The sequence below is a fragment of the Aotus nancymaae genome, unplaced genomic scaffold, assembly GCF_030222135.1.
Source record: "Aotus nancymaae isolate 86718 unplaced genomic scaffold, 86718_ANA_hifiasm-v0.15.2.pri h1tg000033l, whole genome shotgun sequence".
NCBI lineage: Eukaryota > Metazoa > Chordata > Mammalia > Primates > Aotidae > Aotus > Aotus nancymaae.
Window position 1 is genome coordinate 64853617 of NW_026988447.1, and position 23869 is coordinate 64877485.

Sequence of the window (23869 nt, forward strand, 5' to 3'; positions counted from 1 at the left end):
TTTCTAGACAAATCACTGCTGTTTAGAGGAAATTCAAACAAAGTTGGCACAAACAGAATAGCTCTCTCTCAGGTTGACACACACAGCCTTGGGGGTACGTGAGTTTGCACATTGAACTTTCAAACAAACTGAGGGTTGAAACAACAGTACCTAAACCATTTTTCATAGGCCTAATCCTGACTTTTGTATATCATCCAATGAGCAACTGTAAGCTTCCACTTGGGAAAGCTGCCTGCCTCCAGTGGTTCTATCTGATAACACCATATCTTTATATGTGCAACTGTGTTTATTTGGGCAAATATTTCTGTATTTATTAAATGTTTCTCTCATAGTTATATATAAATTAGTGGAAAAAATTATCAAAACTTGTTTGATTTTATAGAACTTCCATTCAAACTTGCTTAGAAGAAAGGGTTCAATACAAGGGCATAGAATTATCCCACAGTACCCAAGTACCGAGGCCTATCCTCAGCAGCATCTAAAACAAAGAAATTTATCAGGAGCCCATTCATTCAACAATTTTTTAAAATTTACTTATTATATTTTAAGTTCTGGGGCACATGTGCAGATCATGCAGGTTTGTTACACAGGTATACACGTGCCATGGTGGTGGTTTGCTGCATCTGTTGCCCTGTCATCTACATTAGGTATTTCTCCAAATGCTATCCCCCCCCAATCCCCCTACCCCCTGCTATTCCTCCCCTAGCTCCCCACCCCTAGGCCCGGGTATGTGATATTCCCCTCCCTGTGTCTGTGTGTTCTCATTGTTCAACACCCACTTATGAGTGAGAACATGCAGTGTTTGGTTTTCTGTTCTTGTGTCAGTTTGCTGAGAATGATGGTTTCCAGTTTCATCCATGTCCCTGCAAAGGACATGAACTCGTTCTTTTTTTATAGCTGCATAGTATTCCATGGTGTATATGTACCGCATTCTCTTTATCCAGTCTATCATTGATGGGCATTTGGGTTGGTTCCAGGTCTTTGCTGTTGTGAATTGTTCTGCAATAAACATACATGTGCATGTGTCTTTGTAGTAGAACGATTTACAATCCTTTGAGTATATACCCAGCAATGGGATGGCTGGGTCAAATGGTATTTCTCGGTGTTCTACACGTTCAGAGAAACTTCTTTGGTAACAAACTATAGAAACGATCCCTGAAAGTATAGTCTTTCATTCAACAATTTATTCAACAGATATTTATTAAATGCTTCTTATAAGCACTAAGAAATTGCAGTGAACGGGCCAGGCACGGTGGCTCATTTCTATAATCCCAGCACTTTGAGAGCCTGAGGTGGGTGGATCACCTGAGGTCAGGAACTTAAGACCAGCCTGGTCAACATGGTGAAACCTCGTCTCTACTAAAAATACAAACATTAGCCAGGTGTAGTGGTGGGCACCTGTAAACCCAGCTGCTCGGGAGGCTGAGACAGGAAATCACTTGAACCCAGGAGGTGAAGATTGCAGTGAGCAGAGATCATGCCATTGCACTCCAGCCCGGGTGACAAGAGCAAAACTCCCTCTCAAAAAAAAAAGGACGAAATTGCAGTGAACAAGTCAGACAAGGACTCTGTCTTTATGGAGCTTACATTCTAGTAAGACAATGGGAAGGAACACATTAGAGCCATTGTGGTTCAGGCTCTGAAGGAAATGAACGTGAGGAGACTGAATGTGACTGGGAATGACCTTGTCCGGTGAGTGGTCAGGGAAGACCTCCCCGAGGAAGGGCGGCTAGAGCTGAGATGCAGGGAACAGAATGAATCCCATGTGCAAGGAGCTAAGAGAAGGACATTCCAGGTATTGAGAATAAAAATGCGAATGACTGGAAGAAAGCAAGAGCTCAACTTGTTCCAAGCACAGAAAAAGGGCAGAGAGCGAAGGAGAGGAAAGCATGAGGTGGGTTAGGGAGGTGAGCGAGATCAAGCAGCTCTCGTTAGATTTCTTTTGGCCGAGAAGAACAAAAACCTATCTGAACAAGCAAGAGGAAATTTTACACAGAGTGGAATCTCGGAGCAACCTCAGAACAAGGGCAAAGAACAGGCTGGCCTACGAGGCACAGAACTGAGAAGCCATAAAAAAGAAAGTTACTCTCTGTCAGCTTCTCGGGATCACTGTGGCCTCCTTGTGTACCTGCTTCAAGTTCTCCTAGCACCATCTGCCTGGAGTTTGCATGTGGCCAAGATGGCCACACCATGCTCAGATCAATTTGCTGTGCTGAACACCAGCTGCAGCTTCCTTCTATTTCCTGATCGACTAGCTCATCGCCTGGAGCCAGCCCACACCTGTCGTAAGTCACTGGTGCCTACGTAAACACCTTTCAGGGACATGGTGCCTATTTCTCCTCCAATGACACTTGACCTGTGAAACAGTGTCACTCAGCAAAGAACGTGACAGTAAACTGCAGAGATTTTGCAGAAAAAAATTTCCCCTGAAGATTGTGTGCATGACTGGGTGTCCCGAAATATATATTATACGTTAACTAGTGGTATGATATACAGAATTTGCTTAGTTTTGTGATTGATTTTTTTTCCCTTGAGATGGTCATTTTTTTCCCATGAATTTTCTTGGGAAGTATCTGCTCAACTACAGGATTCCACTTATAGCTGAAATATGTCCACTGCCAATTGCTTCCTTCAGACAATTTTGTTATCATCCAAAACTTCTAAGTACTAGGCTCAAAACATGTAGCTTACTAAAAAAAATTAAATCCATTAAACCTGAGATCTTCCGCGGAGACCCACAGAGCAGCTTTGCAAACGCGTGGCAGACCGGAGGCCTCCCTTAAGCCCGGCTGTTTGTTACTTTAATGGAAAAGCCCTTTGAAGTGGATGAAAATGTGATTTGTCAGTGGAAGGATGATAAAACCCTTATGCTGGCAAAATATCCAAAACCAGGGCCTGAAATTGACTTCTTCATGTGAAGTTTCTGTTTTATGTTCACCATAGGTCAAGAAATCCTTGGAGATGATTTGCAAAGCCTGTGTGCTCTCATCAGCTCCTTCCCTTCCCCACCTGACCAGGAGTGCCTTCTACGGTGCTCTGGAAGAGCTGGCTAAGGAGACAGCTGCTTCCTCAAGGGAGGATGCCATCGCCTCTGTGAGTCAGTCAATCCGCCTAGATATTGTCCCGGCCCAAAAAGTTTTCTGCTGGACCCCATGGGAAGCAAGTAGTGGAGGCTGCAACTCACCTCCCGCGTTGCTCTGAATCCTCTGCACACCAAGCACCTCCTGCTGGTATTCCTAGAAACCACCTATTTCAGTGAAAGCAAAGCACGTTGTCAGCTTGATTAAAGTACATAATGGAAATAATAGCAGTGCTTGTAGTGCTCGATACCTGCACGGGGCTTTACGGAGCATTTTTACGGCATTATTATCGTTACAATGGGCACCATTTAATTCAGCAGTTGCTCTATGCCAGACATCGCGTTAACTGGTTTATACATATAATTTCATTTAAGGAGTGGGTATCCACAGTGAGCTGTGAGATATGGGAATGAGTCTTATTATCCCATCTATTTAATGTGGAAATTCAGGTTCAGAGAGGTTTTGTGAATTGCCCAAAGTAACAGAATCAGTCCAAAATGAATCTTACTGGAACCTCTTTTAATTCCTTGCTATTTATTCATCCATTTAAAACTTCTTTTGTCAAGCACTTACTGAATTCCTGTGCAGCACTAAGCATGTGCTCAGTGCCAAGGCTCCTGAGATGGGCTAGACTTTGTTCAGGAGCTACACCCTAGTTCATTAGTTTTTCTTAAGAAATATCAGTGAGTACATGATAAGTATCAGAACCCCTGGAAACGGCAATGAATAAGACAGTCTCTCTCCTTTGAAAAGCTAAGGAAAGTGATTCTGAAATCATTGTACATAAAAATACCTGGGGAGCTTACTTCAAATGCAGATTACTGAATGCAGCTCGCAGAGCATATTTTAAACCAGTATACCAGATGATTTCCAGACGGTTCTCTGCAGACCACACCTAGAAAATCCTGAGTGGATGAAACTAAGGAAGAAGCAATCTGAGTCGGGTGCAGAAGACGCTGCAAGTGGGTACGTACCTGGGGGCTGTGCGCGGCCGAGCAGGCGTCCCCCCAGCTCTGCTGAGGGTAAGGTGGACTGAAGGCTGAGGGATGGGCAGGAACTTCCGACACCCAGGTGCGAGGTGGGGCGGGACCGCAGTTAAAACCTGGCCAATGCAAGCTCTGTTCCCACTGAATGGTAGAACGAGCCTGAGAAGCATCGGCTTCCTCTTTAGGAGACTGACTCCCACAGAAAAAGCCTTTTGGAACTGGACACAACTGTGTCCTACCAGCAGCTCTGCCGTAAACTTCCTATGTGACTTGAGATGATAATCTACCTAAATTCTAAGATCCTAAGTTTTATTACCTGTTAAACCTTGTAGGAGATTTCTGTAAGACTTAGAAACACAACGGGCATTCAATAAATGACAGCTGTTGTTAATATGATTCCCTTAGAAATTGAACTATTTTGCCCTAAAAAAGTTTTAAATAGTTTTGATCTTTCCCCCGTTTTGCCTTAAAATAGATGATGTCATAATGATAAGTCTGGGTAATTCATCAATTAGACCTCACAAAAGACCAGGATAATCTTCCCGCATTTGGTAGCCTCATGTCTTCATTAACTGTCATTTGGTGTTAAGTTAAACAAACGTGGCCTGAGAACGCCCAGTACCTAAAGTTCCTACCTAACTTAGCACCCAAACAAACTGAAAGCCTAACTTAGGAATTATCACCAGTAACAAGAGGCTGAATCTCAGCCGATCACAGCAGCTGAGCTGCAGCCCGTCGTAGGCCAGCAACGCATCAGACCGTGTCCCGCTGAGGCAAGCACCCAGCTGCAGCCAAGCAAGCTGTTTGGGCACCTTCCTCTTCTGTCTATAAATGTTCCCTAACCTCCACGCCGAGCAGAGCTCTCTGAACTTCCGGTTATCAGCACTGCCCAGTTCGAGAATTGTTCCTTGCTCAGTTAAATTCTGCTAAATGTAATTGCTCTCAAGTTTTAACAACAGTGCAAGTTAGGAATTTCACTTCCAAGGATTTTCAGCATACAGTGTAGATATGCACCACTATCTGTGAACGAGAGTAACAACCAAAGCTTTGTCTGTAATATAAAAGCTAGAAACTACCTAAATGTCAATCAACACAGTTAAATATGTTACATCCATATGAAATGGAAGCAAATACTAAATAGTTGTTAAAATGTAGGTAGAGTTCTACTTCTAACATGGAAAACTATCTGGAATATACCAAAAACTGTTTCAAAAGAGTAGTTAAAATTTGATCGTACTTGTGCAAAGGAATAAGTTTAGATCTACTGAACAGAAACAACTACCCTTTCCTTAAATGATCTTCCCTTCTTCTTCCCACCACACAAATAGACTACGTTCCCAGCCAATGTTTATCGTTCTCACTTTGTGGTAGAAGCTATTCAAAAAGCTTTATATGTATTTTATCATTTAATCAACACAACAGCCCTGCAAAGAACATGTTCTTATTATCTGCACTTTATAGATGAGGCACAGAAGTGTTAAATAGTTTGTCCAAGGTCAAACTGAAAATGGTGTGTTAAGGTCATAGAGTTCTAGCCGATTAAATGTGGAGTGGATGTGTGATGCCCTAACCTCCAAATCCAGCTCATAAAAATTCTCCCCCACGCTCTGCTCCATAACCCCTCTCAGCTGACCAAAATAGAGACCACTATTCCAAAAACCCGGAATCCATCTCTTAAAGGTGATCGTGCCTCTCCTGAGTTCCTGTGTGACTGTCCACGGCCCAATCATGTTACATTCACAAGAAATAAATGTCTCTAATTTGGAGCTATTGAATGTATGGGGTCTATTTGTTATAGGTGTTGAGTTATATTGGCTAACAAACATGCATGTGTTGCCAGGGACTAAATGAAAACAAGTATGTACACGTCGCCAGGAACCAAATACACCTTTGTCTGTTTTGCTCACTGCTGTAATTCCAATACCACGAGTTCTGCCTGGTAATTAGTAGACACTCTATAAATGCTTGTTGAATGAATAAATAGGCTTTAAAATGTCTGGAAATGTTTATGTATGTCTATATATATTACTTTTTGAGAATGACTAACTCTGGGAAATAGAAATAGGGGAGGGGAAACAGGTGATAATTTTTTCTCCACAACCTTCTACAGAGTTTAATTCTATAAACCAGCTTATATTAACTTTATAAACAAATGTATTTAAAACCACATTAAGGATGATAGGCACATACCCTGACTCTCAGGGGATGACGTCACAGAGGGGAACAACCCTGCTTTTGGCTGCTTAGAAGGAGACAGAATCTAGAACTGACTGGATAACTCTTATGGCCCACTCACAGTCTTTGGGCTCTGGAGGAAATGCTGTCATGACTGTCATTTTTTGTCAAAATCCATCTAGGTGGCGTAATTAGCAGAAGTGCCTGTCACTCCAGCTATGCCCCTGTGTACATAGATTGAAAATGATCACCTCCAGTGAAATATTGACACAAATTTCAGCACCTCTAAGGTGCCACTTTGTGGAAGAACACAGTGTAAAACTGAAAGCTGTAGATGCCAGTTATGTGGAGCTGAGCATCAAAGGGAAGGTCACCGAGACGACTGACATTTCATTTTTGTCATATTTCTAGGGTCACATCTACCTGACGTCAAGATAATTGTTTGAAAACTGAGAAATACAATGAGGTTTCCTACATGGTGCCAAGTACCTCGTGTTGGGTTGTCTTTTTTTCTGGATTGGTAAATATTTTGGTGAAACGTAGACACGACTGATCTGATAGTAATATTTGCTCCATGAAAGTAAGACATTTGATTTATTTTTGTAACTTTCACATTAAGACAAGCACTGGAATATAAACCTGAAGACTACATTCCTGCCACTTAAAAACCGTGCAGCCTTGGGGTAGGAGTGGCCTTAAGCTCTGCTCAGTCTTCTCCACAACTGTAAAGATGTGACAATGAGTAAATAGCAAGAAGGGTCTCTGAAAAGTAAAGAAGGTCTATAAAAATAAACATGTTATTAAATACTCTCAGCTTGACTGAAAACTAAAAATAATGTGTGTTATTTCTTTTGTATAATAATAATAATATCCTAGGTTAGACTTTAAGCTCTATAAAAGAGGTCAATACTGAACTGGCTCATCATTGCTACATCCAAACCCAGTGCAGTGTCTGATACATGCAGGCTGTGTCAGTCAGGGGCAACCAGAGAAGCAGTATTACTACGAGTAATGTAAACTAAAGTAGCTGGACGTTTCCTCTGCACCTGATGCGGGGCCTGAGAGTGCAGTAGGCAAGCTGGAACAGTAGTTGGGAAGAACAGCTGGAAGCAAAGTGGGAGAGAGCAAGGATACGCTGGAACCAATATATGTGTCTCACTACCTCCAGCCTCGACGACACAGGTTGGACATGCAAGAGAAGCTAATCCCCACTGACCGCAGAGCTAGGAAACAGAGTGGCCAGAGCAGACAAGCCCCTGGAGAAGCTGCAGACCCAGGGGCTGCCCACCTGGCCACCCAGGTAGGCCAAGCAGGTCAGTGGCAGCACGCACAGGCTGCCGTCATGACTGGCACCATGCACCAAATTTCAGAGCATACAAAAATGGCTGTGCTTCTTTTCTGTTTCCCAAATCTTAAGAAAATTTCTCTTGCGGACAACCCTGATCCTGAAACATACAGGAAAGTGAATTCTGGAAAACATAGTTTCAGTTTAGTGAAGCTGACAAAATTACAAAGCCACCACACAGGCACTTCCTATGTTCTTCTTAAATATATGAGTATCTTTCAACCTCCGAACATAAATATTTTACAGTAAAAAGGCATATGTATGACATTTATGCGGATATGTGGGGCAGAAGCTGACACAGCGTGCAGTCGTCACCAAGACTGGAGGCATCATCTTAGGCAAGGCATCTGCTGTCCTGCTGCATCTTCTGAAGTATGGCTGGAGAGAAGAGCGTTATCAAAGGTGGTCTGGCGACAAAATAGAGACGTAAGAACATTCGAGAAGTTTCAAAATACCTTCAAAACTAAAAGTAGAGGGGAAAATACAATGAGGTTTCTACTGACCACTCAGCAGGGGCGTCGGGCTCCACAGACCTGGGTGTAAAGAACTCTATCATTTCCCGTCTCTTACAGCTTCTGTCAGCTTGTGAATTTCTTTTCCTATTTTTCCGAAAACTCCCAAAATGAAAAACAATGGGATTTAGCTTTATTTGAGGTTCAGGAAAAAAAAAAGGAAGGTTGGCAGCAATTAAGTTATCGACTTTCTGTTTCAAGTGGGAGAGGGCAGCTGACTTTTCTCATTCCCAGGAAGCTTTCCCCACCACACCTCTACCAATCTGTGAACACCAACTTGGGTTCACCATACGCCTCGCACCCTAATGCATATTTAGATCACTTGGAGATGATGTTAAAATGCAGATGATTCAATAGATCTGGGTGGGGCCTGAGTTTCAGCATCTCTAACAAGCTCTCTAATGGTGATGCTCTTACTACTGGTCCTAGGACTACGCTTTGAGCAGCAAGAGGTTCTGCTCATCTCCTCTCTCTTTGGGCAGAGAGAGGAGATGAAAGAGTGTAAGGAGTGTGTGACTTGAACTACTATGATCGTGAGCTGTCTTTGGGCCTTCTGGACCTGGCAGGTATTTAAAGGAAATGATCTTCTGGGGGGATCTCCTGAGCTTCTCTGAGATTTATATCACTGGGGCACTCTGACCTGCAGTTGCCCTGACTAAGCTTGTGAGTCTCTCTTCTGGGTTATTATCTGATTTTCCTTTACCAACCCTTGAGAACCTCAGAACTGGTTTCTTGCTGCTGGGATCTATTTGGCCCTCTGGATGCCCACACTGGTCACGACTAAAAACCTCTGTCTCTCTCTCTCAAGGCCCATGGTCTGTGAAAAATCCTAGCACTACCTTTTCTTTGATAAGCTTTGGGAATGCAGGCTAATCCCTCAACAACAGAAACTTGCCTGACTATGCCACCAAAGAAAGCAGTTAGCCAGTCCATCTCCATGCACTCAACTGCCAGTAGTAGGGGTCACACGCAGAGCTCTCTGAGTCATCCACTTGAAATCTCTCTTTCAGGTCTTGAAGTTAAGCTATAATCCCCATATACCCCTCCCTTTCAGAGATTAGCAAAGAGAGAGTCTCAGAACACAGCTTTCTCCAAAGATTCCTGCTTCAAGTAATCGCTGTTATTTGGTGACAGATAAATGATGATGCTTTTTTTTAAGCAAGGTGATAATCAAATTGAGGATGGTGACTATCTCTGACTGGGCCTCAGGGTTAGCTTCAATAGTTTTGGAAGTATTCTGGTTCTCACTTGGAGAGTTCGCATAAGTGCTTGTCTTATTACCATGCATTGTAACCTACATTTATTTTTCTCTTTTAATCATTACATGACAAAAAGGAATTTTAAGTTGATAAATGAGTAAGTTATCAACCAACGTGTAAAATCCACCCTAACACTGAATGGTGCAAGCAGTGCTTGATTATTGCTGGGATCGTGTCCGCTCTGCGTGGGGCACCCGGCAGGTGGAGGGGCTGGCGTGTCTCCAGGTGCCATGCTGGCTCTTAGCTGGGGCATTTGGGTTCTCTTTCACGTGTGCTCTCTTTCTCCATGATTTCTGATCTTCAAGAGCTTTTCCTCATGACCTTCCTCTTCAGCAAGAGGGCCGAGAGTTCCTTACGGCATGGAGGTCGAGATCCAAGACAGCAAAAGCAGACACTACCAGGCCTCTTAATGACAAGGTCCAGAAGTGGCAGAGCTTCACTTCGGCCACCTCCTGTTGGTTAAAGCCTGTCACAAGGCCTGTTAAGAGTCAGAAAAAGAGAGACAGAACCCACCTCCTGATAGAAAAAGCAGCACATGCATAGAGGAAGGAGAGGGTTTGACAGCTGTCTTTGAAGAGTACCTGCCCCATTAAGCCATGGAGATTTTCCCCATAAAAGAAAGGACTATGATCTGGATTGTAGAAACTGATCTATAGACATGAATCTGAACCTAAGAGAATTTGACTAATTCCATCTGTTCTGTCATCACTCACACATGTTTCTGTAAGGTATACGCTGTCACATGTTAGCATCAACAAAGAAAGCTTTCATGAAAAATAAAGAAAGGGTGTTAATTCAGAGAGGAAGGAGCACGTGCAAAGACGGTTTTGCCGTCAACTTATTTGTACGCAGCAAACCAAACATCCCCGACATCCTCCCACGTATTTATTACGCAGATAAATATGTGTAAGGAGGAATTCTTGACTCCAAAACTACTCGCAAATAAGAAAATTAAACAATAGTTAATTCTAACTGATGCCAACTTAAGAAAGTGAAAACGTGCCCCTCTTCCCTCCTCTGTCCTGGCTTTTCCACTTTCCTACCCCGTAACTGTTAATGGAATCCCTCTTTCCCCATCAGGGAAGCTCGCATCCTCTGAAGGCGGTGATAATTCTTTCTTCCTCTTATCGATTCTTCCTTCATTGTTTGTCTCACATTTACCCCTCCTCTTCAGTTCCTTATCCACAACAGTGCTCAGATTTTCACAGCGTTCATTAAAGGGACTCCAGTTTCCTCCTGTCTCTGAGTTCATGTCCACCCCAGCCCAGCACACCTGAACAATGGCGTTCCAAAAATACGTGTTCCTCTTCCCACGTTCCCACTCAAAAACTTCAGTGACTCTTCACTCTCTCTACTGCCCTGGTCGGGCCTGGGAGGATGCTTTTCACATGCCATGAAGGGATTTTTTTTTTTTGTTTCCAAAAACTAGATGCCTCCCTGAAACTTCTCACTACACGGCTGCCTCGTGCCTACCCTTCTCCCCTCGCCACGAAACACACACATGCACTCAAGAAAAGAGGATAATCATGGCTGGTCAGAGGGCATCACATCCCTAGGTGCTGGCCTAGAAAAAAAAAAGATTGAGAACTACTGGGCTACAAAATAATGTCCAAATTCCTTGTCAGATACTTGAACTCACATCCAATCTATTTACCTTCTTTAAATTTGTTTCCACCAAGCCTGACTGAAAACCAGTTACTAGTAGAAATAGAAATAGGATAAAAACAGGGAACTCGGTCCCCACTCTCACAAAGCTTACAGCGTAATGGGAGAGAGAGGCGCAAACACATTCAGAACATGAAGGCACAAAGTCAGGTGCCCGAGGCAGTGAGCGGACGCAGGCTCACGGTTCCACAGCAGAAAGGAGTCATCCCGGATTAAGAAGAGGAGTCTCTCCGCTTGGGTGTCACATAATAACTTCCTCTCCATGGAAATGTTATACAAGCAACTGTTTATTCTCTTATTCCCAGTCTCACCTCATGCCAAACAAGGGCGTGGGCTAAACAGCATGCTCGAAATCCAAGACAACATAACAATTTTCTGACAGATCCTGAAAACAAGTCAGATCTATTCTGGTAGATTTTGCTAACCACCCAAAGTGTCTAAAATGGGAAAGAAAACAAAATAAAACAAAAAAAGGAGAGGCTGTGGGTGTGTGTCGTTCATTCATATCTTGTAAGTTGTCCTGTTTGTGTTGTCAACTATTTTTAATAATAACAAACAAAACAAAAACAGTCACAAATAGAAGATGCACATTGAGGGTCTCTAGCTAAGGAACAGGAGATGACAAATTGAAAAACAAGGTCAGATTCTCCTGAAACGCAGAAAGGGTTGACGCATACCCGGGCATCGTCGTGTAGCCCTCTGACTTCCACCACAGGGAGCGTGTCCTGTGCCGGCGGGCACGTCTGCGCTTGGTAATTATCCTCACGGGGCAGCGGGGCCTGCAGGGTGGAAGGAGCCCAGGCTGGGGACGGGCAAAGCCAGCTTTGATCCGGGTCTCATCACTTCCTTGCAACAGAAACCTCAGTTTCCTCTTTGGTGAAACTTTCTTTCCTCAATGAAAATGAGAAGAAAAAATTTTCCTTGAAGATAATTTGGTAAAAACTAAGAAATGGTAAGTGTGAAGAGACTGACTGACAGTAGACAGTCAATAACTTGCAGCTATTATTAATATTACTTTTGCTAGCCCTAAGCCAAGGTCACCGCTATTTAACCTATAACCACATGCCCAATGAAAAAGCACAGTGAGACCACCAGCGTTAGCAAATCTCCCCAACAACTCAAGAAACAATCAAAACTTACGAGCTTGGCAAACGCTAACTTGCCTACGGCTGCACGGCTGACAGATGACCCAGGGAAGCCCGCAGCGCTGGTCAATCCGGATGCACAGTCCTGCTGGTTTTACCATGAGGGCTCTCGCAAAGGAATCTACTCATCGTTTCACCTGAAGCTTTTAAAGTACGTAATCAAATCAAAGTCTGTAAAGGTGAAATAGCGCTTTTCTGGATAACAAAATTAAAGCTTTCAATTCGGGGCAAATACTAATTTCTTAAGTTTTTCCTCATACATATCGGGATAACAACATCAAACTTCTGAGGATTAAGAGAAATTATTTTAGAGTTCAGGTTCAGGTTAGAACCTGGCACATAGGAAGTGCTCAATAAATGGGAAATGTTGCTATTATTATTCCTCTTTTGCAAATTTTAAAAGTGAAGAAAATAGATTGACATTGTTCTTTTCAAGAGTCTGAATTTTCATCTTCTCTACCAAATGACGTCACCCTCCGTCTTCCACGAGCCCAGATGAAATTAAGACCCCACCTTTGAATTCTTGTCGCATCTTCTTTCTCCTTTATTTTGTTTTCCTTTAAAAGTAGGCATTAACGTTTCTACAAAAGGTCCTGCTGGCTCATCCATTTTATCTGTTTTAAGGCACTGCTGGGTGGTGGGATGGTAACGTGAGCACAAATCAATTACATCATTATCATTTTCTCCGACGTTGACCATGGCTAAGGTTTTAGTGCAACTGACTAAAAAATCGCATAATACGTATTTTGATTATCCATCCTTCTTACTGTAGTTCAGCTTCCTGAATTTCAGGAGAAATGGGCCACTTAATGAGCCTCATCCAAGGGACTTCAGAGTTATTTCACCTTCATAAATCCTTAGAATTGCTATATGATAAAACCAGATTATGTAGAAGGTACATTGAGGAGGAGGCACATTTCCTGCAAATACATAAGCCCTCGGAGACTAATAGTAGCCAGACGCCTCCCTCTACTAAGAGTCAGAAGGAATATAAGAAGAGGGCGCTTTGTGTTCGAAGCGTCTAACGTTTGGTTTCTTATGTCACAGTTTCGTTTGGAGGACGGACTGTATTGAGTCAACATGAAGTGATTTCAGCGGGAAACTGGGAGTTCACAGTGGGCCTAGAAACGTTTTTAGAAACATCATTCAACTTTGATTCTGCCTTTGCAAAGAGACTACACTACACCAGGGACTGGGGTGGGCACTGTGACGGGGCTGATTAAAATAAACCCTTGTGACAGTTCGCTGTTGCTGAATTTCCAGAGTATTGACCGGCAATTTGTGGCCAAACTTCAAGCCTGATCTTTATTTGTCAATCTCCCCTTCTTTTGGCAATGTGGTAAAGAATCAGGTGTTTCTCTTCAGCAGCAATTAATCAGATAATTACTCACTTTCTTACTTGATGTAGACAGAGCCAATCTATGCCATTCTGGTGAAATAATACACCTCCCTGAATTAAGCGCACGAGGTCCTCAACAGAACCTGCGTTAGACACAACAGCTGGTGGACAAAATGCCCCGAATAAGCATTTGCTTGATTACATTCAGGCTTTAATTTTGTTATCCAGAAAAGCGCTATTTCACCTTCATAGATTTTGATTTGATTACGTACTTTAAAAGCTTCAGGTGAAACGATGAGTAGATTCCTTTGCGAGAACCCTCACAGTAAAAGCAGAAGGCGGAAGGGTGCCATTAGCACAGCAGGACTGTGCATCCGGATTGGCCAGCGCTGTGGGCTTACCTGGGCATTTATCAGCTGTTCAGCAGTAGGCAAACTGCTTAATCTCTCTGAATGTCTCCTTCCTAATCTGAGTATTTACAACAAAAACCCCAACTTGATGAGGTTATTGTTGAGAATAAATAATACAATCAATGTAAAGCGCATGGCATATATCAACCATTTAGTAAACGGTTATTTCCTTTTTTTCCTCTTCCCCTAGCAAAAATTTAACTCTGTCTTGAAGTTGGCCCCATAAGGAGACAGTCCCCAAAGCTGCTCGCTCTTGCGATGATTACAGACTCTCATATTCACCCAAGTACTTGAGAAGTGTCAGGCACATTGCAAACTCCAAAGGAAATTAAATGCTGTTCCCCAGCCACAGGCTCTGCCCCGCAGGGTCCCCCAGCACATTAAAATAACATTAGGGCAATGATCTAAGCTGAAAATTGGGCTGGCAGGGAAAGCACCAGGCCCCACTCTTCAGAGGCTTAGCTATACCTATGGGCACAGCAGGGCGGCTCCCCGGCTGGCTGACGTCAGAGCTTAATGTTGTTTTTACCCCTAGCATCTGTGGAATGGAAAGGGCGGGGTGAGGAGCGCCGGTGCCTCTGGTGCGTTAAAAAAGCCTGCTGGGGACCCCTAGTGGCCGACTGCTGTCAAAGGTTTCTCTGCAAAAAGAAAGCATGAGGCCTCAGGAAAACCACTCGTGCTTCAATTCTGTTTGTCTCCCTTCTCGCCTCAGTGATCCAGGTTCTTCTCGGAAGTTAGTGGTCAGAAGGTAACCACTTTGTAACAGGTCTGTACAGCTCTCAAGTTTAGAAATTGAAGTTACAGGCGGCACAGACATCAAAACGATGGCATCAAATTGGAGGAGAGTTCTGAAATGCTTTTCTAATCCTCCCAGGAAAGCAGAGGGCAGAGCAAGCAGGCCGAAGACTGCCAAGCATTTGCGTGTCCTCCGTGAGCCCTGATTTTCATGGGGACAGCTGTCTCAGTGACTGCACACAAGGGCCACTTCTTAGATCCGTTCCCAGAGACGCAAGAGAAGAAGCAGAAGAGTAAGTCAAGGCTGCCCTGCTCAGAAAAAACCGTCAGACTCTTGTAGTTGGTGTGTTTCTGCTTCTCGAGTCTTTATTTCCCAAACCTTAGTGAACAGGAGCAATAAAGCTATATCATGCTGGGGAATAAATAATAAATGATTCAGCCTCGACTCTAGGCATGTGCGGAGAATAGGTATGAACCCAGCAGGGATTTACATACACAAAGCACCGAGACACTCCTGGGGAGAAACTTTTCCTTTTGGGAAGAAACAGAAAATACAAGTTTGTTTCAAAGCGGAATGGGGGGTGATTTTGGAAAAAACATAGTTTTAGTCATTCAGATTAATCTTCAGCTCAGCTCTCCAAACCTCAGTTCTTTCCTCGCAATGATGAGGCCCGAAGTTGACTCCTCCTTTGGCCATTAGAGAAGAGAGTGCAACGCCAGGCCTGACAGATGAGTCACCAGCAGCTGCAGCGTAGCCTGGACAGCACCTCAGGCACAGCTCTTAAGGACCCACCTTCAGACACTTGCAACCTTGGTGTTGCTGAATTAAATAAGCAAGAGACCACTGGCCTGGGACTGCCTCATGCTTCAAAGTCCTGTGTAGCAAACCGCAAACCTAACTCAGGAGTGTATTTTCTTCTTGCAAGTAGCCAAGTTTCAGCCAATCACAAACAGCTGACCTTCAAGCCAGTCACAGGGACTCAACTCATCGGATCACGCTCAAATAAGGCAGACGGCTCAACACACCATGGCCTGATGATGCCTAGCCGAAGCCAATCAGAGGATTTTTTTCTATTTTTCTTCGGTGTTCATCCTATAAATGTTTACTGCTCACACTGCTGGGCAGAGCTCCCTAAAACCTCTTCTGGTTCTGAGTGTTGCTCAATTTACGAGGTGTTCTTTGATCAAATAAAGTCTGCCAAATAAATTTGTCTAAAATTTTTCTATAACAATATCTCTGGCTTCCCTGCTGACTGTCCTGCCTCAGTGGTCACTGGAGGTAGAGCTATCACTTTTGGCATTAGCTGTGACAGGAAACATCCCCCGAGGCAGCCAGAACAGGTTCCCAAAGGCTAGCTTGTCATTCATGGATCCTCTAAGCACGCTTTTTGTAGTGGGTTCAATGGTTACACCCCAAAAAGATACGTCTATGTCCAATCCCCTGGAGTCCATGAACACGACCTTATTTGGAAAAAGGCTTTTTGCAGATGTCATTAAATTAAAGCCCTTGAGGAATGAGATCATTCTGGATTATCCAGGTGAACCCTAAACTCAAGCAAGTATCCTTATAAAAGTTACAGGGGTGAGATAGAGAGACAGAGATGAAAGTCATATGGAGACTGAGGCAGGTATTGGAATTATGCAGCCACAAATCAAGGAATGCCTGGAGCCACCAGAAGCTGGACGAGGCAGTAAATAATTTTTCTCTAATAGTCTGTGGAGGGGACATTGCCCTGCCTACACCTCAGTCTGACTTCTGGCCTCCAAAACTGGAAGAGAATAAATTTCTGTTGTTTTCAGTCACTGTGTTTATGATAATTTTTAAGGCAGCCCTAGGAAATGAACACATTCTCCATGCCAAACACTGTGCCAGACAGCAGATACAGCAGTAAATAAAACAAACACCCTCTCTCATGGAGCTTACTGTACAGAGAGGAAAGAGGTTATATACTGGCTAATAGACAAACAAGAAAATTTTTATGAGTGTGAAAAGTCTTACATAAATATGTCAAACACGGCCCTGTGGTAAAGAGTAATTAAGATCATACACCAAGAAAGATTGTAAAGGCTCCTCCAAAAGACACCTACACTTGATAAATGAATTCAGCAAAGTCTCAGGTTACAAAATCAATGTACAGAAACCAGTAGTGCTGGTATAAGCAACAAGACCATGCTGACAAAAAAACTAAGAACTCAATCTCCTTAACAGCAGCTGCAAAAAAAAATAACTAGGAATGTCCTTGGCCAAGGAGGCGAAAGACCTGCTAATACAGGAACAGCTACGAAGCACCGCTGACAGAAATCATGATGACACAAACAAACGGAAACACACCCCACCCTCACAGAAGGAAGAATCAGTACCGTGAAACTGACCATACTGCATCAAGCAATATACAGATTCAGTGCGATTTCTAGCAAAATACCAACATTGTTTCTTACAGAATTCAAAAAAAAAAATCCTAAAATTCATATATAACCAAAAAAGAACCCTAATATCCAAAGCAATTTTAAACAGAAAGAATAAACCTGAAGGCATCACAGTACCCAACTTCAAACTATACGATGCAGTTCTAGTTACCAAACAGCAGATACTGGTATAAAAGCAGACACATAGACCAATGGAACAGAGCAGCGGACCCGGAACGAAAGACAAATACTTGCAACTAACTGATCTGTGACAGAGCATGAAGAAAGTACACCCTATGTATTAAATGGTACTGGGAAAACTGAATAGCCACACGTAGAAGAATGAGTAAAACTGCATCCCCATCTCTTACCTTATAATAAATCAACTCAAGATACATCAAATACTTACATCTAAAACCTGAAACCATAAAAATTCTATAAGAAAACCTAGAAAAAACCATCTTCTGAATATTGACCTAGGCAAAGAAATTATGGCGAAGACCCCGAAAGCAAATGCAACAACAACAACAAAAATAAAAGGACCTAATTCAACTAAAGACCTTCCGCCAGCAAAACACATAGTCATCAGAGTAAACAGAAAACGCACAGGATGGGAAACAATATTTGCCAACTTGGCATCAGGCAAAGGGTTAATATCAAGAATCTATGAGGAACTCAAATCAGCAGAAGAAAACTAATAATCCCATCAACAAGTAGGCAAATGACATCAATAAACATTTCTTAAAAGAAGACATATAGATGGCCACCAAACATGAAAAACTGTCCGATATCACTAATCATCAGGGAAACACAAGTTAAAATCACGACGAAATACCACCTGACCCCTGCCACAATGGCCACTATTAAAAAGTCAAAAAACATTAGATGCTGGTGTGGATGTGGTGAAAAGGGAGCACTTTTACACTGCTGGTGGGAATGTAACTTAGTACAGCCTCTGTAGAAAACAGAATCGAGATTTCTTAAAGAACTAAATGTAGATCTACCATTCAATCCAGAAATCCCACTACCGGGTGTCTACCAAAGGAAAGAAGTCATTATATCAGAAAACACTGGCACGCGTGTTTGTTGCAGCATAATTCATGATTGCAAAGATACAGAACCAACCTAAGTGCCGATCAACTTATGAGAGGATAAAGAAAATGTGGTGTTTATAAACCACGGAATACTACTCAGCCATTAAAAAAGAATTAAACAATGTCTTATGCAGCAACTTGGATGGAACTGGAGGCCACTATTCTAATTGAAGCAACTCAGGAATGGAAAACCACAGACTGAGCTAAACTGTGGGCACACAAAGGTACACAGAGTGGAATAAGGAACTCCGGAGACTCAGAACGGGAAGTGTGCGAGGAGGGTAAGCGGTTAAAAAAAAACACTACATATTGGGTACAATATACATTCCTCTGGGACAGGTGCACTAAAATCTCACTTCTGCACTACACAATTCACCCACATAACCAAAAACCATCTGTACCCCAAAAGCTATTGAAGTTTTAAAAATGTAAATAGAAACACTTACAAATGTGATTAGGCAAGAGTAGGGGACATTTTAGCTGACTCCACCCAGAAATATCCAGAAAATTTTTAGAAGAATCTTAGGGGCATTGGACTTTTTCAAGAGGTCAGGGTAAAGCCAGAAAAAAATGCTATTTTGTAACTACTACTGTGTCCCTTTAAAATCCCCAAAACTGATTTTCAAACTGTACTCCTTAGAACCATAAGGTGATCCACTGAAACCCGTGCGGGAGCCACAGCTGGAGGAGACTCGGGCAGGGTTCTTTGTCCCTGACGTCTCTGTTAATCACAGCAGCTGTATGTCTTCCAACTTCCTGTATTGTAGCTTCCAAGTAAGCTTTTGCCAAAGAAACTGTTTTGCAACTGAGAGAAAAGTTGAAAACCACTGCCCTAAGTTGATGCAGCCTAGGAACTGTGAAATTATGCTACTGTAGAGAATGTTTTATCGAGGGCCTTCTATGTTTCAAAGCACAGCCATTAATTCATCAAGATCTACATAGACTAGACAAGGACATAGAATGTTTTCTCCATCCTCCTGGATTCCTGTCTCCCTTTAATTGAGAGCCATTCCTCAAGGACGGAGGCTTTACTTAACTGAAAGATATATACTGATTATCTGAATCATTTTTTAACTCGTCACCTCCGAATTATTTTTTTAACTAATTCAGGCTTTAATACTTTGCCTAAATATTTTTCAGGATTCCTACCCTTCGTAACGTATTACAGTTGCTTCACGACCGTGCTGAAGTAGAGTCAAGGAGGCAGCCAGAGAGAACTTCCCATTAGCCGGTGATACGGTTCGGACGCTCGTCCCCGCCAAATCTCGGGTTGAAATGATGCCCGGTGTTGGAGGTGGGGCCTGGTAGGAGGTAACCAGATCACAGGAGCAGCAGGTCCTTTGTGAATGGTTTAAAAGACGCTGGGACCTCCCCCTTCTCTCTCTCTTGCTCCCACTCTCACCATGTGACTTCATCTGCTATCTTTTTGCCTTTTGCCATGATTGTAAGCTGCCTAAAGGCCCCCACCAAAAGCAGATTTTGGAGCCATGCTTGTATAGCCTGCAGAACTGTGAACCAATTAAACCTCTTCTCTTTACAAGTTACCTAGTTTCAGATATTCCTTTACAGCAGTGCAGAAACTGACTAACACAGAACATTGGTACTGAGGAGAGAGAGATCCCAGAATGGTAGATTCACTGAGGAGAGGGATGTGGCTTTAAAGGTAACTGAAAATGTGGACGTGGCTTTTAGTAACGGGCAGAGGTTGGAAGAGTTTGAAGGACTCAGAAGACAGAAAGATGAAGGGAAGTCTGGAATGTCTTAGAAAGTTGTTAAGTGGTTGTGACCAAAATGCTGCTAGAAATAAGGAGTGAAAATGAGGCTGATGGAGTCTCAGATGGAAGAGAGGAACTTATTGGGAACTGGAGTTAAGGTCACCCATGTTACACCTGAGCAAAGAATGTGATTGTGTTGCGTTCGTGACCTAGAGATCTGTGGAAGTTTGAATTTACGAGTGATGACCTAAGGTATTTGGCAGAAGAAAGTTATAAGCAGCAAAGTGTCCAAGATATGGCCTGGATGCTTCTAATAACCTATGATTAGATACAGGAGTGAAGAAATGACTTGAAGTTGGAATTTATAATGAAAAGGGAAGCAGAGAAGAAAGAAAGAAAGAGAAAGAGAAAAAAAGAGAGAAAGAAAGGGAAAAAAAGAAAAATTTGCCTCCTGGTCTTGTGGTAAAGAAAACAAAAGCCTTTTCAGGAGAGGAATGCAAGCAGGCTACTTGTAGAGATTAGCATGACTAAAAGGAGTGCTAATATCCAAGACAGAGAAGAAGGGCTTTGAAAGTTTCAGAAGCTTTCAGGGCAGCCTCCCCTCACAGGCTCAGATACCTAGGAGGAAAGAATGATGTTGGTGGCCAGACCCAGGGCCCCACTGCCCTGTGCAGCCTTGGGACACTACAGCCTACATTCTGGCTAATCCAGTTTCAGCTCCAGCTCAAAGAGGCCAGGTACAGCTTCAACCACCACTCTGGAGGGTGCAAGCCGTAAGAACGGTGGCTTAAAGAAATCTGAATGGGGAAAACTTTCCTAGTAGCTTGAACTACAGGTGTGCGCCGCTAAGCCTGGCTCATCTTTGTATTTTTTTGAAACCGTGTTGTCAGGGCTGTCAGCCTTTTCAATAATGTTTTCTACTGGAGAGCATCTAAAGTATATAATGTAGTAGCAAAGTTACTACAACAAACACCGTGTATCCACTTACAATTGATATCCCAATTCCTGTACTTTGTAATACTGTGTGGCAAACCCAGGATCACGTATAATCTTGTGGGTAAATGCTGCACTATGAATGTCTGAAATATAGAGTCTCTTTCAAATATTCAGCTCATAATATCATTATCAGAAATCACAGCTTGTGAACACTTATGAGATTTCCTCTATCCCAATGCACTTTATTTTTAGAAGGGTTTATGTAGAAATAAGGAAAATTATTAGGTAGATATTTTCACTGATACACATGTTCTTTATTGCTTTAATAGATCCTATTATTTTTTCTCCTTTTGTAGTTGAAGACAACTGCCTTCTTGTTCTGTTCAAAGTCTCACCCTCTGGAGTATTTTACGTGGTCATTATTTTCCATTGCCTCTTGTAACTGTGGCTTTCTCTGAGAAAGAGCCCAGCTTGAATTTGAGTAAAGGAGGATCTGGTACCAAGGGATCAGCCGGTGCCCTGGGCCCTCCCTCCTGCTGGAGCTGCTTCTAGAGCCAAAGGGAAAGAAACAGACTCAGGCCTGTGAAGTGCTTGCAGGAGAGAACACAGAGGAGGCGCCAGCTTCTCACCTTCCCTCCTTCCTGGAGGATCACACCTTCTGAAGGGAGTCTCCCCACACAGATCCCTCCCTGCACCATGGCCCTCGCAGCATCCCTGGCTGAGCTCCAAGCACAGGCCAGCTGCCCCATCTGCCTGGGTTACCTGAAGGACCCAGTCACCACTCATTGTGGGCACAACTTCTGTCGCTCCTGCATCCACCAGTGCTGGGAAGACCTACAGGACATCTTCCCCTGTCCCGTCTGCCTCCACCACTGCCCTGAAGAGAACCTCAGGAGCAACACCCAATTTCGCCACATGACCGATATGGTTCAGCAGCTTCTGGCCACGAGGAGGAAGAGGAAAAGGCAGGAGGAGGAGCCGCTGTGTGGGAAGCACTGTCAGCGTCTGGCCCTGTTCTGTGAGAAGGACCTGGAGCTGTTGTGTCCCGAGTGCAGGGTCTCCTCTGACCACCAGCATCACCCCCTGCTGCCCATCGAGCAAGCGGCAGCCAGGAACAGGAGAAGACTCAAAAGCTACATTCAGCCACTAAAGGAGAAAATTGAAGATGCCAAGATGCGACGTGAAGCGACAATTTTGAAATCTTTTAATGTGAAAATAAAGACGGAAACATGGAGGAAGGAGTTACAGTCTGAATTTGAAGAAATTAAGGTTTCCTTGGTAAAGGAACAAGATGCAATTTGTGCCTCGTTCGAGAGCACGATGCTGAAGAAAAACTCACTGAAAACCAAAGACAAATTTCAGCCCATTTATTCGTACTACAAAATCTGTTAAATGAAGTAACCGAGAAGTGTTTTCAGGGAGACCTGGATGTGCTGACAGGGATTGAGAACATCTACAACACATATGAAAACCTGAAAGCCCCTGCAGTCTTCTCACATGAATTCAAGAAGGAGAATTTGAGGCTCCCTCCACATTATTTCGGTCTGCAAAGAATGATGAGCACATTTCAGGAAGATTTGACACTAGACCCGGAAACAGCCCACCCTAGTCTTATTATCTCAAGAGACAGAAAAAGTGTGATATTTAGTAGGCTGAATCCATGCTTTATTGACAATCCTCAGTCATTTCGTTTTTACCCAGCTGTCCGGAGCTGTGAGGGCTTTGATGCTGGGAGACACTTTTGGCACGTAGAAGTGAGAGGCACAGGTGCATTGTCTCTTGGTGTTTGTAATGAAACGTTTCCCAGAGATGGTCTGACATCCCCAACCCCACAGATGGGGTGCTGGGAAATTCAGCCATTCTGTAGTCCATGCATTACAAGGAATACAGAAGTCCTACAAATGGGCATTTTTCTGGACTATGAGTTGGGAGAGATTTCATTTTATAATTTAAAAACCAGATCACATGTGTACACTTTCACTGATAAGTTTACAGAAAAGCTTATGCCTTATTTCTCTGTTGACCCTTCTTCCCAAGTTATCACAATCAGTATTGTCATAGACCAATGATGGGCTCTTAGAGAGCCCTTTACATGTGGCTATCTTTTCTTCCTGTGTTGTTGGAGGGCATTTGTAATAAAGCCTCTGATTCCATGTTTATGTATGACTCGATATTTTGGGGGGACACACTCTTCTCATCCTTTCTGTGCATCTGGAGAAGCTGATGAGAAAGCCTGGGTGATCCCTCTGTCGCTGCAGGTGGGAGTTTCAGCCCCAGGTAGTGGAGGACCCTTTCAGCAGCCCCACCCATGACCACCATCGCAGCCCCAAACTAGTCTCCTTTCCCTGCTCTCTCGAGTCACTTTTGTACCAACTGTGTAGACACCCTGTTTCCCCCATAAACCTTATTACATGATTAAGAATCCAACTCACACAGTCTTGCAGTATGTGGCATCAGCAGTCTGAACACTGAGCCAAATTGTCAGGGAGGGTCCACCATATCTATGCAAACTGACCCCTACATAGGCCATTGTGAGCAGGATTATCCAGCTGTTGGCTGCCACTGTCAGGGAATTGCTGTTCCTGCTCTGTTCACTAGCTCTGCACCCCATGACAAGCCTGCACTTTCAGCTCTGCTGCTTTGTGCTGCTTTTACTGAGTTCAGCTGAGGCTCTTTCAGAGATTTCTCTGACCAAACTCAGTAATTTAGAAATATTTTGGTATTTAAGAACAGAAATATACACTCACATCCCTTTTAATGTCTCCCTGAGTCATGCATTTCAGTCCAGACATATCACTATGTCTTTTATAATTTAAAAAACAAATGCTGTGGGTATACTTTCACTGACACCTTCAGGGAAAAGTGTGCCTTATTTCTCTATTAAACCTTCTTCACAAGCTGTTAAAATTAGTATTGTCATAGACAATAATTACATTAAATAACTACTATGTCTTGACAAAGCATAGTCACCTTAGAAGAAACAACCTGTGAAGTGTATTCAATGTCTATAAAAAATAAAAAGATAAAAAATAATGGACATGAAGGTCAGATAGAGGAGAATAAAGAG

At 43.1% G+C, this 23869-nt stretch overlaps 1 pseudogene; it reads right to left on the reverse strand.

Moving 5' to 3' along the window:
* Nucleotides 1-1094: 1094 nt before the first annotated feature.
* Nucleotides 1095-1171, reverse strand: LOC135277892 (small nucleolar RNA U3; annotated as a pseudogene).
* Between the last annotated feature and the right edge of the window lie 22698 nt (nt 1172-23869).